Below are 13,579 nucleotides of genomic sequence, written 5' to 3'. Positions count from 1 at the left end.
GGGAATTTGGAGAGTAAAGCCCAGTGGCTTGGAGGCTTCTTGGGAGTGGGAAACCCTGATTGTTTTGGGGACTGGATGTTAAAGCCCTAGTGAAGGAGAGCTGGGAGATGAGATGGGGAAAGAAGAGCCTTGGGGATGAGAGAAAATGCCAACGCTAAATATGGATTTTTTTCTTTATTTGTTATTGGAATGGACTTTTGTTTGGACTGGGTTGTTCTAAACTGATTCTGCTATTATGCCGGCTCCAGGCAGTGGTATTGTTAACCCACCTCTGAGATCTTGAAGGGTCCCAAAGAAGGAAAACAGAGGTGGGGAACCTACAGAGACCCTGGTAAGGAGGGGGAATTCAGTGAACCACAGTCCTGTTACACTTATGCTAAACCAGACAAATTCAACTACAGTAAAGTCCTGGAATAATAGACATTCTTTAAAAAGTCTCAGAGTAGTCCTATGGCACCTTATGGTACATCTACACTGCATACTTATTTTGAAATAAGCTATTCTGGAAGAAATACTTCAAAATAGCTTAATTTGACATAGTGCGTCTACACTACAAGGAAGCTTTAAAATTAGTCCAAGGCAGGCTTCCCTAATGTGCTACCTCAATTTAGAGCACCAGGAGGCACTGGGGAATAATTACTATAAATGGCCCTGACGAGGAGCTATTTTGAAATAGCAGCAATGGAGCATCCACACTACAGCAATTTTGAAATAGCTATTTCAGAATAGGAGTTATGCCTCATGGAATGAGGCCTACAGAAGTTGGAATAAGCTGTCCATTATTTCAAATTTATTTCGAAGTAATGGAATTGCTGTGTAGACGCACCCTTAGAGACTAACAAATTTATATATATTTAGTGTCATGAGCTTTTGTGGGCAAAACCCACTTCAGATGAGCTGGAGAGGAATAACAGAAACCCAGAATTCATAACAAGTTATCTGTCAATTGTAGGACCAGTGGCAATAAGGCTAATTAAGTGGGCTGGAAGTGTCTCATACTTTGCATTCTTAGAAATTTCGTAGTGTTGACTTAAAACTTGAGGGGGCTAATCTGGCAGGTTAAGGAATGCCAGAACTGTATGCAGTATAATTGTAGCGGTGTCAGACCCAGGATATTAGAGAGCAATATCTTTTAATTAACCAATCTCTACTGGTGAGAGAGAGACAAGCCATCTGCTTTGTGTGGCTTGAAAGCTTGTCTGTTTCACCAGCAGTGATAGGTCCAAAAAGAGATACTGCTTCACCCATCTTGGGTATGTCTACACTACAGCGCTAATTCGAACTAACTTAGTTTGAATTAGTTAATTCGAACTAAGCTAATTCGAACTAATGCATCTAGAACTAAAAACTAGTTCGAATTAGCATTTTGCTAATTCGAACTAGCGCGTCCACACTGATTGGACGCAGGGGCGCATTTAAGGGCAGCTGAAACCGGTTCCAGCAGGGCATCAGGTCAGTAGTTGCTTTGTGTGGCTGCTGTCTGAGGCTATCTGAGGCTCATGCTTAAAGGGACTCCCCCCCCCCCCGGACAGCCGGTTCTCAGCTTTTCCTGCTTGCTTGCCAACCTCGCCGAGGGACAGCAAAGCGTTGGTCTCTGTGCCCGTCTGTGTCGGTGCTTCCCTTCGGGGACGCCGCCACAGGTGGCAACATGGAGCCAGAGCTCGCCCTGCACCTTCTGGTTCACTTTCTGGACTTGCTGCTGCAAGCCTGCCAGCAATGGCTTGATGCTGCCTGGCACCACCTGGTGCACATCAGCCCCCTGCCTCTCCACCTGGCCGCCATGGGGGCTGTGGAGGAGCCGCGGCGGTGCCCCGGCACCGGCGTGCCCCGCCGCATCTGGCGTCTGGACACCAGCAGCGACTGGTGGGACCGCATCGTCCTGGAGCGCTGGGAGGACCGACAGTGGACCCAGAACTTCAGGATGAGGAGGGACACCTTCCTGGAGCTCTGCGAGTGGCTCGCCCCTGCTCTGCACAGAAGGGACACTCGCATGAGGCCCGCCATCCCCCTCCAGAAGTGGGTGGCCATCGCCCTCTGGAAGCTCTCCACGCCGGACAGCTACCGATCCGTCAGGAACCAGTTCGGCGTGGGGAGATCCACTGTCGGAGCGGTGCTCATGCATGTATGGCACTCGTCGGCCACTGCGCCGGGGGGAAGGGGGCTGCAAGGAGGGGATGGGCCGCCCCAGGGACAAAGGGGGGGGTGGGAGAAGGCGAAAGTGCCCCGCACCAGAGGGGTCGGTCTGTCCCAGCCGTAATACATGCCGCCAGGGGGTTGCTTCCGGGAGTGGGGCGCGGGGCACTGCCAGGGCACGAATGCTCCCAGCCACCCAGGCGCCCCACTGATTGGCACTTTGCTGTCTCTCCGCAGGTGGTCAAGGCCATCAACCGTGTGCTGTTCCGCAGGTTGGTCCGCCTCGCCGACCCGGACGCCGTCATCTGGGGATTTGGCGCCCTCGGCTTCCCCAACTGCGGGGGGGCCATCGACGGGACGCACATCCCCATCCGTGCCCCGGAATACCAAGAGTCCCGGTACGTGAACTGCAAGGGGTACTTCTCCATCCTCCTGCAGGCCCTGTGTGACCACCGGGGACAGTTCACGGACATTAATGTGGGCTGGTCCAGCAAAGCACACAACGCCCGGGTGTACCGCAACTCCTCTGTATGCCAGCGGCTGCAGGCCGGGACCTTCTTCCCCGACCGCCACATCAGGGTCGGGGACGTGGACATGCCCGTGTGCCTGGTGGGGGATGCCGCCTACCCACTGCAGCCGTGGCTGATGAAGCCCTACATGGGGCACCTCAATCCCTCCCACCAGGCCTTCAATGCCAGGCTGACCAGGGCCCGCATCGTGGTGGAGGGGGCCTTCGGGTGACTGAAAGCCCGCTTTCGATGCCTCCTCACCCGCCTGGACCTGGCCAAGCACAACATCCCTCCCGTGGTGGCAGCATGTTGTGTGCTCCACAATTTATGTGAGAGAAAGGGGGAGGCTTTCCTGCCAGCCTGGATGGCTGAGGCTGACCACATGGCTGGCCACTACGGTCAGCCCCGCACCGCCGCCGTCCGGGAAGCCCAGCGGGGGGCCGTCTGGATCCGGGAAGCCCTGCGGGAGAGCTTCCTGGTGGAGGAGGAGGACTGACCTCTCCCTTGCACCCTACCCCCCTTCCCCTTTCCCCTTCCTACCTACTGTCAAATAAAGACACCTGTTTTTCAAACAAAAATGTCTTTTTATTTAACATAACTGGGGTGGGGGGAGGGAGGAATGTGGGTGGGAGAGGGTAGGGGGAAACCTGGGATGAGGGAGCTGGAAGGGGAGGGAAGGGAGGAAGGGAAAGGAAAGCTCAGGGGTGGGGGTCCAGCTGCCTCTCCTGTCTCGCAACACTGCGGGTCCGGGGGCGTTGGTGGGGAATGGTTGTGGAGGATGGGGCAGGAGGGACGGGGGGTGTAGGAGGAAGCAGGAGCGGGAGCAGGGGGAGCAGGGGGAGCAGGAGGGGGAGCAGGGGGAGCAGGAGGAGCAGGAGCAGGAGCCGGAGCAGGAGGAATTGGGAAGCGGTCGAGCAGGCTCTGGAGGTGGCCTCGCAGGGCACGGCCCTGCTCTTCCAGTGCCTCCAAGCTCCTCCGGTGCAGCCTCAGGTCCTTCTGGACCCAGTGGTCCTGGATGCGGAGCTGGTGCTCCAGGAACCGGAGGTGCCGCCTCTGGTACTCCTCTTGGTTCCTGGCTCTCCTGCTGGCCCGGGCGCGGGCGGCTGCTGCAGGCGGGGTGGTGTGCCCTGCAGTCCCAGGTGCTGCGGCTGTGGTGAAACAAGAACAGCAGTCAATTACCCCAGGGGCCCAGGTGTGTGAAACCCAGCCCCCCCTCTGCAAGGCCAGGGCCCCTGCAAGATCCCCAGCTGCTGCTCCGTGGTGGGCAAGGCCCAGGCGCACGGTCCCTGGGCTCCCTCTCGCCCCAGCCCCCTGTACACATAAGGGGAGCACGATGGTACTCACATGTGGACGCCTCCCCGGCTTCGGACGACACAGGGAAGCGGCTCTGTGGGGTGCCTCGGGTGTCCTGGGTCCTGGGCAGGCTGCCGGCAGGCTCCTGGCTCTCCGAGCCCTCCTCCTCCTCCTCCTTCTCCGTGTCAGGGAGTGGTTCCTCTGCCCCGGAGTCTATCACCTCCCGGGGGGCAGGGACGGCATGAGCCCCCAGGAGGCAGTCCAGGGCGTGGAAGTGGGGGCAGGCCTCCAGGTCGGCCCCTGGCAGGCAGGCCCGGGAGTAGGACTGCCGTAGGTCCTTAATTTTCCAGCGCACCTGCTCCCAGCTGCACTGGTGGCCCCTGGCGGCCAGGCTGGCAGCCATGCGGCCGTAGACTGCCGCGTTCCTGTGGCTAGTGCAGAGATTGTGGACATTGGAGACTTCCCCCCAAACCTCGATGAGGTCCACGATCTCCGCACTAGATCACACGGGCGCCCGCCTCTTGTGGCCCTGGGCAGGCTCCTGGGAGCCGCCAGGCTGGTCCCGGGAAGAGGGGGAGGGGTGGGAGGCATCCGGTCGCTGGCTCGTGGGGTGTCAGCTACTGGGTGTGCTGGCACGGGTGCTGGCAGCCTTGCAACTGGCACAAACCCCGTAGCCAGCCCATGCCCCTTTAAGGGCACCGGGGCCGGGAGGGGGGCAGACGAGTTTCCCTGGTGTTGGCCAGAGTGGCCACCAGGGAAAGCTGGGAAGGGCTAACCTCCCACTAGTTTGAATTAAGGGGCTACACACCCCTTAATTCGAACTAGTAAGTTCGAACTAGGCTTAATCCTCGTGGAATGAGGTTTACCTAGTTCGAACTAAGCGCTCCGTTCAAATTAAATTCGAACTAACGGAGCGCTAGTGTAGCGCCTATGAAAGTTAATTCAAACTAACGTCCGTTAGTTCAAACTAACTTTGTAGTGTAGACATACCCCTTGTCAGCCTATAGGATTGTTATCTAGGTGTTGATCAAAGAACCCAGTTAGCTAGATAAGATGCTCATGTATTGGACAGAATACAGTGCACGAGTGCCTGTCTAAGAAGATGCAGAAGAGTATTCAGCCATTGTTTTGTAATGCGCAAAGGGGTCAAGTATGCTGGAAGAGGGAGCACAGCTCACTAGTTAGGGCCTTAGCTTTGGATCTGGGAGACCTGGGTTCTCTGTTACAAGCTTCCTCTGTGATCGTGAACAAATAATTTAGCCTCTCTGTGCCTCTAGTCCCTAACCCCAAAACAGTGATAATAGCATTGCCTTACTTCAGAGGGACTGCAAGGATAAATATATTAAAGACTGAGATGATCACACAGGGTACATCTTACACAGTAACTTATTTCAAAATAACTTAGTCCACGTCTACATAAGCAGTTATTTCAAAATAATGTTGAAATAGTGTCAAGCTGGAGGACTTCTTTCTCTGACTCCTGTAACCCTCATTGTACGAGGAGTAAGGGAAGTCGGAGGAAGAGTGCTCTATTTCAAAATAAGTGCTGCGTAGATGCTCCCAATTTCAAAATAAGCTCTGCAATTGATGTAGCTCAATTTGCGTAGCTTATTTCTAGTTAAGCCCTGCTGTGTAGACGCACCCATACTAATATAATATATGCTCTAGAAGTATCCTTGTTAAACTATATTACACTCCATGAACATGCAGCTTGATCTAGTCTGTTCAGATTTCCATAGCCATCCAATTCCCACTGGGTTCAAAGGATTAATGCATGTATTAGCACATCTACTCAAATACTAGTTTTATATCCTCTCATTTGTATAGTTACCTGTAATTCAATACCTATACCCACACATGTGTCCCCTTATAGCAACAGTGGTCAGCCACAGTATGGATCTAAATCCAGACTCTTAAGTTCAAAAGGGTTTGATTTTTACACTAGAAATTCAAAATTGTACCTTCTACAGCTACTACCTCAGAACCTCTTGGGTGCACTCGATGTTGTATTTTTTGTACTGTACATGGAGTTAATTTTAGTGCTTTAATTTACAGTATATGTTCCATATACCTGGTTTTATAATTATTGTGGGAACCATAACTCTGAATTGCCTGGCTTTCATTTGGGCAAAAATCTCAGCATATTACTAACTTAGCTTTTTGCATTTTCCATCTGGGAGGAAGATTAGGCTGTGTGCTGTGATTTGGTTTGGGTGCTCCACCTTCCTTGACTATCCCTGACTTTGGTTTGTGCTGGAGGGTTGATTGGTTGTTTCTGGAGAGTAGAGATCAGATGGGTTTCAGAGCCTGTCAGTGAGGTTGAATACTGGTCACGCTGGGTAGCTGTGCAAAGCAGAGATTGCATATTTAAATAAATACTGTTACATTTTTGACCTCACAGTTTGTCAGTGTCGGGGGGAGGGGGGGCTAGTAAATTGCTTCTGTTAGGGGGATAAATTGATGATAAAGTCAAATATTTCTTCCATGCAATCCTGTTTATTTACCAACAATGTGCAAAATCCTGCTTTCCCCAGGAATCAAACTGCAGGAGATAGTTTCTTTGTTTACAGTTCCAAGTCCCTTTCCAGTCAGCACTTAGTCCAAAAACTCTTTTAGTTTTTTCCTCAAGGTCATGCAACCAATGCTTCTATGGCTCTTCTGCTATTTCTCTCTCACACACAGCTCCAACAAACAATGTCCTGCTCCCCATGTTTACTGATCCGTTCTCAGGGAAACCCTGGGGGCATGTGGTTCAGCTTCTCCTCAAGTCTTCCTATGTGCTTGTTTCTTGTTTTGCTTGTTTGCTTGTTTTTCTGTTGGGGTGAGGTGATGATGTTTCTGTTTTAGCTGACTGGTTCCCTAAAGGAACTCAGCTCAATTGCTTTTTACATGTATTCTGACTGAAAACAGGATAGTGTTTAAACCACTAGCGTCAAGGAGGTTTAATCCAATCTATAACAGCACTTGGAATTTCTAGAGTGCCTTCCCTCCATGCAGTGGTTAGTGCCAATATGTTAAATGCATTCTCTCATCTGTGGTAAACATCAGGTCTTGGAGGGCTCCTTCATTTTGTTTTCCTACTTACACAACCCCCCGCCCCCCTTCTCCCTCCACCCACAATTGTAACCAAAGATAGAAGCAGCAGCACTGCATGAGCAAGGAAGGCATCATGAGATACTTTGCTGGAAATATTTATACCTTATTCATAAAATCTACACCAAGTATTGATGGTATAGTGTCATTAGTATGTGTTATCTGAAGTAGGAGAGGAGGTGAAGGCCTTGTAGGAAGATATGGAGTTATCTTTGAGGGTCTTTTTTGAAACCTATCTTCCACGTAGTAGAAAATGGTTTATTTTAAAGGTAAAAATTCATTCTTTACAAGAATTTTTATGAGCCCAAGTGTTAAGTCATATCTGCTTCCACAAATCTCTTAGGGTATGTCTACATTACAGCATTATTTCGAAATATCTTTCAAAATAAGTTCTTTCAAAATAACGCTTCTACACACAAATTCATTTCGAAATAGCGCGTCCATACAGATTGGATGCTGAATTGCATTTAAAGCCAGCTGAAACTGGTTCCAGCAGGGCATCAGGTCAGTAGTTGCTTTGTGTGGCTGCTGCCTGAGGCTATCTGAGGCTTGTGCTTAAAGGGACCCCCCTGGAAAGTTGGTTCTCAGCTTTCCCTGCTTGCTTGCCTACCTCGCTGAGAGACAGCAAAGCATTTTTTTCTCTGCTTTCTTTGGTTGCATTGACTTGGGACCCAACAGCACTCGGCACCATGGAGCCAGAGCTGCCTCTGGGCACTCTGGTGCTCATTTTGGATGTCTTGCTGCAAGGCCATCAACAGACTGCTGCTCCGCAGAGTCATCTGCCTCACTGATGTGGACATAGTGATTGAGGGGTTTGGCGCCCTGGGCTTCCCCAACTGCAGGAGGGGCAATTGATGGGACGTACATCCCCATCCATGCTCCGGACCACCAGGCCTCCCTGTACATCAACTGGAAGGGATACTTTTCAGTCATCCTACAGGCTGTGTTTGACCAGTGGGGCCAGTTCATGGACATAAACATGGGCTGGTCTAGCAAAGCACACCACGCGCGGGTGTTGTCAGCCGACGGTCAGGGCAGTGTGTGTGTGTATGTTTCCGAGAAAAGGTTTAACGTCCGTGCCTTTACTGCTAGGACCGGGGTCCCATCGCAGAGGGTGGCCAGCAGGCCAACAGACGCCCCGTTATATAGGAAGAGCTTATTACATCTTAGATTTCAGCTGCTAGAATTTCATAATTCCTTCGCAGCGGGCAGCCTTGGGGAAAGACTGAAAGATGCCCCAGTGGATCCTGTCACCTGGGAGTGACAGGATCCAAACGCCCAAGCTCTTCCTATAACTGTCCCTTTAGACCGGCTGAAGTTCTTTTAAATTGTGCTTGGTTCTGTTACAGCAACCAAAGGAGTCAGGTTAAAGCTTAAACAGTTACAGGTTTATTAAAGAAGCTTATAAATCATATGGTTACAATGGCTATTGCTCTATTTCTTAACTATTAGCAAAATATAGGTCTTAAAAATGGTTACAAAGAAGATAAAGATAGAAAAATAGAAATAATGGTACCAAGTAACAGCTTACTCTTTCTATGTGTACACTTAAGACAGAGGACCACATCCAGGTACCATTTTTACCCCCTTCTGTGCCTCTCGACTCCAGCATGTCAGGCCAGGGCCGGTCCCTCAATTCCTAGGAAAGACGAAAATACGAGGTGGGCGTCCCCATAGAACCTCGGGAGGTCAAACACCTAACCTGACCAGCAGGTAGAGGGTAGAATGACACTCAAAGTGAGTGTGTGCTGGGCCCATCTTATATACCCATGGGGTCACGTATTTTCTCTTTCTTGTCTGTCATGCCAAATGGGGCTGGTCTGTCTTTTGTGAGACCAGTTCTTACAAGGGAGTTGTGAACTTAATTTACACTTGCAAGAGAGAATTGAGATGATTAAATTGGAAGTACGGGACATTGTTTTCTCAGTGGGAAATTCCCCTTCCAGGGACTGTGTGTGTTCGAATCAACATAGGTGCCAGCCGCAGCCTCGAGGCCAGCTTATTGACTTAACTGCTCTCTATCCACATATCTGGTTTTTTTTTCAGCTTCTCAGGATCAGATGAGCCAGCATAGACTATGCTGATATTATTGCTCCTTCTCTGTCCTGTATGCTTCAGAGAGGCAAATAAGATGGATAATATAGGGGTTAGTCTGTCTGGCCACAGGCAACTCCTCCATGTGCCAAAGACTGCATGCCAGGACCTTCTTCCCCAACCGCCACATCAGGGTCGGGGACGTGGACATGCCAGTGTGCCTGGTGGGGGATGTGGCCTGTCCCCTACAACTCTGGCTCATGAAACCCTACACAGGACACCTCAACCCCTCCCGGCAAGCCTTTAATGCCAGGCTCAGCAGGGCCCACATTGTGGTGGAGGGTGCCTTCAGCCAGCTGAAGGCCCAATTTAGATGCCTCTTCACCCGCCTGGACCTCTAAGAGCGGAATATTCCTCACGTGGTGGCGGTGTACTGTGTGCTGCACAATTTGTGTGAGCGGAAGGGGGAGACTTTCCTGCCAGCCTAGATGGCAGAGGCTGACCACTTGGCTGGCCTGTATGCGCAGCCTGCACGGCTGCCAGCTGGGAGGCCCATCAGGGGGCTGTCCATATCTGGGAGGCCCTGCAGGAGAGTTTCCTGATGGAGGAGAAGTGAAGTCTCCCTGCTGGCCCGGGTGTAGGAGGATGTCCTGGGCAGGGTGGTGTGCCCTGCACTCGCAGCTGGTGCAGCTGTGGAGAACAAGAGAAGTGGTCAGTTATCCCTGGGGACACAGTGGGTGAAACCCAGCCCCCCTCTGCAAGGCGAGGACGGCAGGTTTCCTCACCATCAAGTCCTGCTATCCCCGGGAGTGTGAGCTGGCCCACGACTGCACCCCTGCCTCTGTGCTGTATATAGTGTGGGGGTGGGGAGGGGAGATGTGCCCTGCCTCTGCGTAGAGGGGGCTTGTGGAGGGAGGGCATTGTGCAGTATCCCTCCCTGGGGTCAGGAGCATGTCATGTGCATGTCATGTGCATGTGGGTAACAGGCCAGGGCCCCTGTGTGGCAGCCAGCCGGGGCCACATGCCCTAGCTGGCATGGCACATGCACAGGTTGCTGCATGATCCGTGGTCAGCAAGGATCCCTCTCCCCGCAGCCCGCCCTGCATAAGGGGACAGTGATGGCACTCACATGTTGAGCCCACCCCAGCCTCAGAAGATAGCTGTGACATGGCTGCTGTGACAGCTCGAGGGTCCTGGGTGAGTGCCACGCTCCCTCCAGGCTCCTGCGACACCTGGCCGTCGTTGTCCTCCTCCCCCATCTCCTCCATGCCCTGGTCAGGGCCCTCTGCCCCAGGGTCGATGACCACCTGGGGGGCACTGACCGTCCGGCCCCCCAAGATGTGTTCCAGGGCGTCAAAATAGGATAAATGGTCTAGGTCTGCCCCTGGTTGGGAGCTGCCCCCTGTGGTCCTGGCATAGGCCTGCCTCAGCTCCTTTATCTTCATGCGTACCTGCTCCGGGGTGTGCATGTGGCCTTTGGTGGCCAGGCTGTCAGCCATCTGTCTGTAGATGGCTGGCTGGCTCATGCTGGCAACTGGGTTAGGGGCAGCACGTGCGGGCTCTGGGCTGGCAGACCTGGAGCTGGCACAGACCCTGTGGCCAAACAGACTCTACCCCTTTAAGGGCTCCAGGGCTGGGGTGGGAGAAGCAGAAGAGTTTTCCTGGTTTGACCCAGAGTGGCCACCAGGGCACCCTCGGAAGGGCTGGAGGCCCCCTATTTCAAAATAAGCATCTACACAGCGCTTATTTCGATTTAGCTATTTTGAATTTGGTATTATTCCTCATAGAATTAGGTTTACCAAATTCGAAATAAGTGCTCTGCTATTTCAAATTAATTTCGAAATAGCGGTTTAGCAGTATAGACACAGGGAAAGTTATTTTGAAATAACAGCTGTTATTTCGGGATACCTGAGGTATCCTGAAATAGTTACCCCATGTCTTTTGAATGTGTCCACTATTTTGAAGTATAGCGGACGCGCTATTTCTCCATCCCTGCAAATCTCATTGTGCGAAAAGTAAGGGATGGCTCAAAATAGCACTCTATTTCGAAATTCAGTGCTGTGTAGACAACGCCAAATGACAAAATAAACTATTTTGAAATAGACTTGAAATAAGCTACGCAATTTATGTAGCACAAATTGCGTATCTTATTTCAAGTTTCGGGTGCTGGGTAGACGTATCATCAGTGCACTGGAAGCATTCATTAGCATTTCTGTGTATTGCAATACAGTACATTTCAGTACCACTGGGTTCTCTCAGTGAGGATCAGGGTCCTACTTAGCAAGACGCAGCATGAACATTGAGGTGTACACACACACAATTCCTGCTCTATAAAGCTTACAGTTAATTCAACTTTCCTCACTTCTCCCTCTTCACAGGGGTGTGAATTAAATGCCTAAGGTCACACAGTGAGTGAGATGGGAATAGAGCTGAGGTCTTCTAATTTCTAGCCAAAATTTAATTCTCTAGACTAGCAGCTATCCCTTAAAAGCACTTCTCTATACTTCCCAGTGTGATTATAACCAATAATTTACACAACTTGCCACGAGAGATTAGTTTACATTGGGCAGAGTCCACTCACCCCTTTCCTTTAGCTCTAAATTTAGTATCACCAGCCCCTGGAGGCCAGTCTTACCAGCCATAAGTAACTGGTGTTGCCGCAGCTGCTCCTAGTTTAAGGAGTTATAAACAAGCCTTTTAATGTATGCATGAAAAGGTAAAGACATGTGTATGTAACACTGTGAGAAATATGCCCAAGAGAGACTAAATATCCACAAATACAAAATATTGTGCCAGTTTCTACCCAAGCAATACCAAGGAAGAATTAAGTGCCAGTTCAGATATTGCTGGTGTGATGCCCCCTTGCAGCCCTTTAAGGTACCATTCATCCAGCTGCTGTACCTCTCTGGGTACGACTACACTGCATGCTAATTTTGAAATACGCTATTTCAGAATAGGCGTTATTCCTTGCAGAATGAGGTTTACAGATTTCAGAATAAGCCGTTTTATTTTGAAATAATGGAATGGCTGGGTAGACACTTGCATTGTTATTTCAAAATAACACTAGTTATCTCAAAACAACGGTGTAGTGTAGACACACTCTCTGTATTTATGAGATCCAGTATAGTGATGCTTTGGTCTGGACATCCTTACTGGGAGGATTGATCCAGCTGGTAAGTGAGTTCTGCAACCAGGCTTCTCTCCCACCAAAAGAAGCAGTGCTCTGCCGTCCTTCCTGGTCAGTTCCAAACCGGGCTACCCTGCCTTTCATGGACTCCTTGTGTAGTGGGGTGGATCCACATTATTTCTTTAATCTTCTCATTCTCTGGGTGGAGCCTTTGAGCCTTTCTGCTCCCTCACACTTACACTGGACAGTGTTTTACTTTAGGAGCAATCCCACTGAAATCAACAGGATTACTTCTGGATTAAGGGATTAGTCTATGGGTACGTCTAGACTACAGGGTTGTGTCGACAGAAGTTTTGTTGACAGATACTGTCGACAAAGCTTCTGTCGACAAAGAGCGTCTAGACTACATTCAGTTCTGTCGACAAAGCAAGTTGCTTTGTCGACAAAACCCTGTAGTCTAGACACAACCCTACATGCAATAACACCTTCTGTCGACAGAACTCTGTCGACAGAAGGCGTTATGCCTCGTAAAATGAGGTTTACCAGCATCGACAAAACTGCTGAGTTCTGTCGACGTTATGTCGACAGAACTCAGTGGTAGTGTAGACGCAGGTATAGTTTTGTCGACAAAAGTCCACTTTTGTCGACAAAACTCTGTAGTGTAGATACACCCTATGTGAGTAAGGGTGTCTGAAGCAGACCCTAACAGCGTGACATGAAGCTTTAAAAGAGAGCATGGCCAGTACACCTGTGCCTTCTCAGCACACATCCATGTGGACAATTACTTGGCCTTACGAGAGGGTACCTGGGCCCTAGGAGAGAAGGTACTGAGGAGTCAGGGCTGCCAGAGGAAAAGAGAGCTGGCAAAGACTGTATGGGGCTCCTTAGAGAGCATCAAGATGGGTTTGCTGGCTGATGTCCCCAAGGCAGAGACCATGTGCTGGAGAAGGCTGAAGGCAAGGGAGTGATGAGGGAACATGACTCTTGATATTTCCAGGGCCAGACAGCTAGTTCAAGAGGAATGCTCCCCAGCACGGATGCTCCCGCATGTGAGAGTTCCTGAGGGAAAGAGCAGGGTTGCGCTATAGCTGAAGAGGCTGGGATGGCCTCAGAAATAGAAGAGGACTGATAGGCCGGGTGTGGCCACAGGCATCATTGTGTGATATGTGGGGCTTTGAGGGATGAAATGAGGGGTGGTCTTAATATCCACTTATCACCTCCGGGGCAAATAATTATGATGTCAGGACTATTGCCATGGACTTCTTTGCTTGAGAGTTTAAAAACAAACCAGCCCCGAGGAGGGGTATTATTGAGAAAGTAGCACATGAATGACATTTTTGGGTTGTCTGAGGCTACGTCTACACTGCAGGCTTGTTGCACAAGAAACTTT

The sequence above is a fragment of the Pelodiscus sinensis genome, chromosome 5, assembly GCF_052426305.1.
Source record: "Pelodiscus sinensis isolate ZL-2025 chromosome 5, ASM5242630v1, whole genome shotgun sequence".
NCBI classification, from domain to species: domain Eukaryota; kingdom Metazoa; phylum Chordata; order Testudines; family Trionychidae; genus Pelodiscus; species Pelodiscus sinensis.
This window is presented reverse-complemented; position numbering follows the sequence as displayed.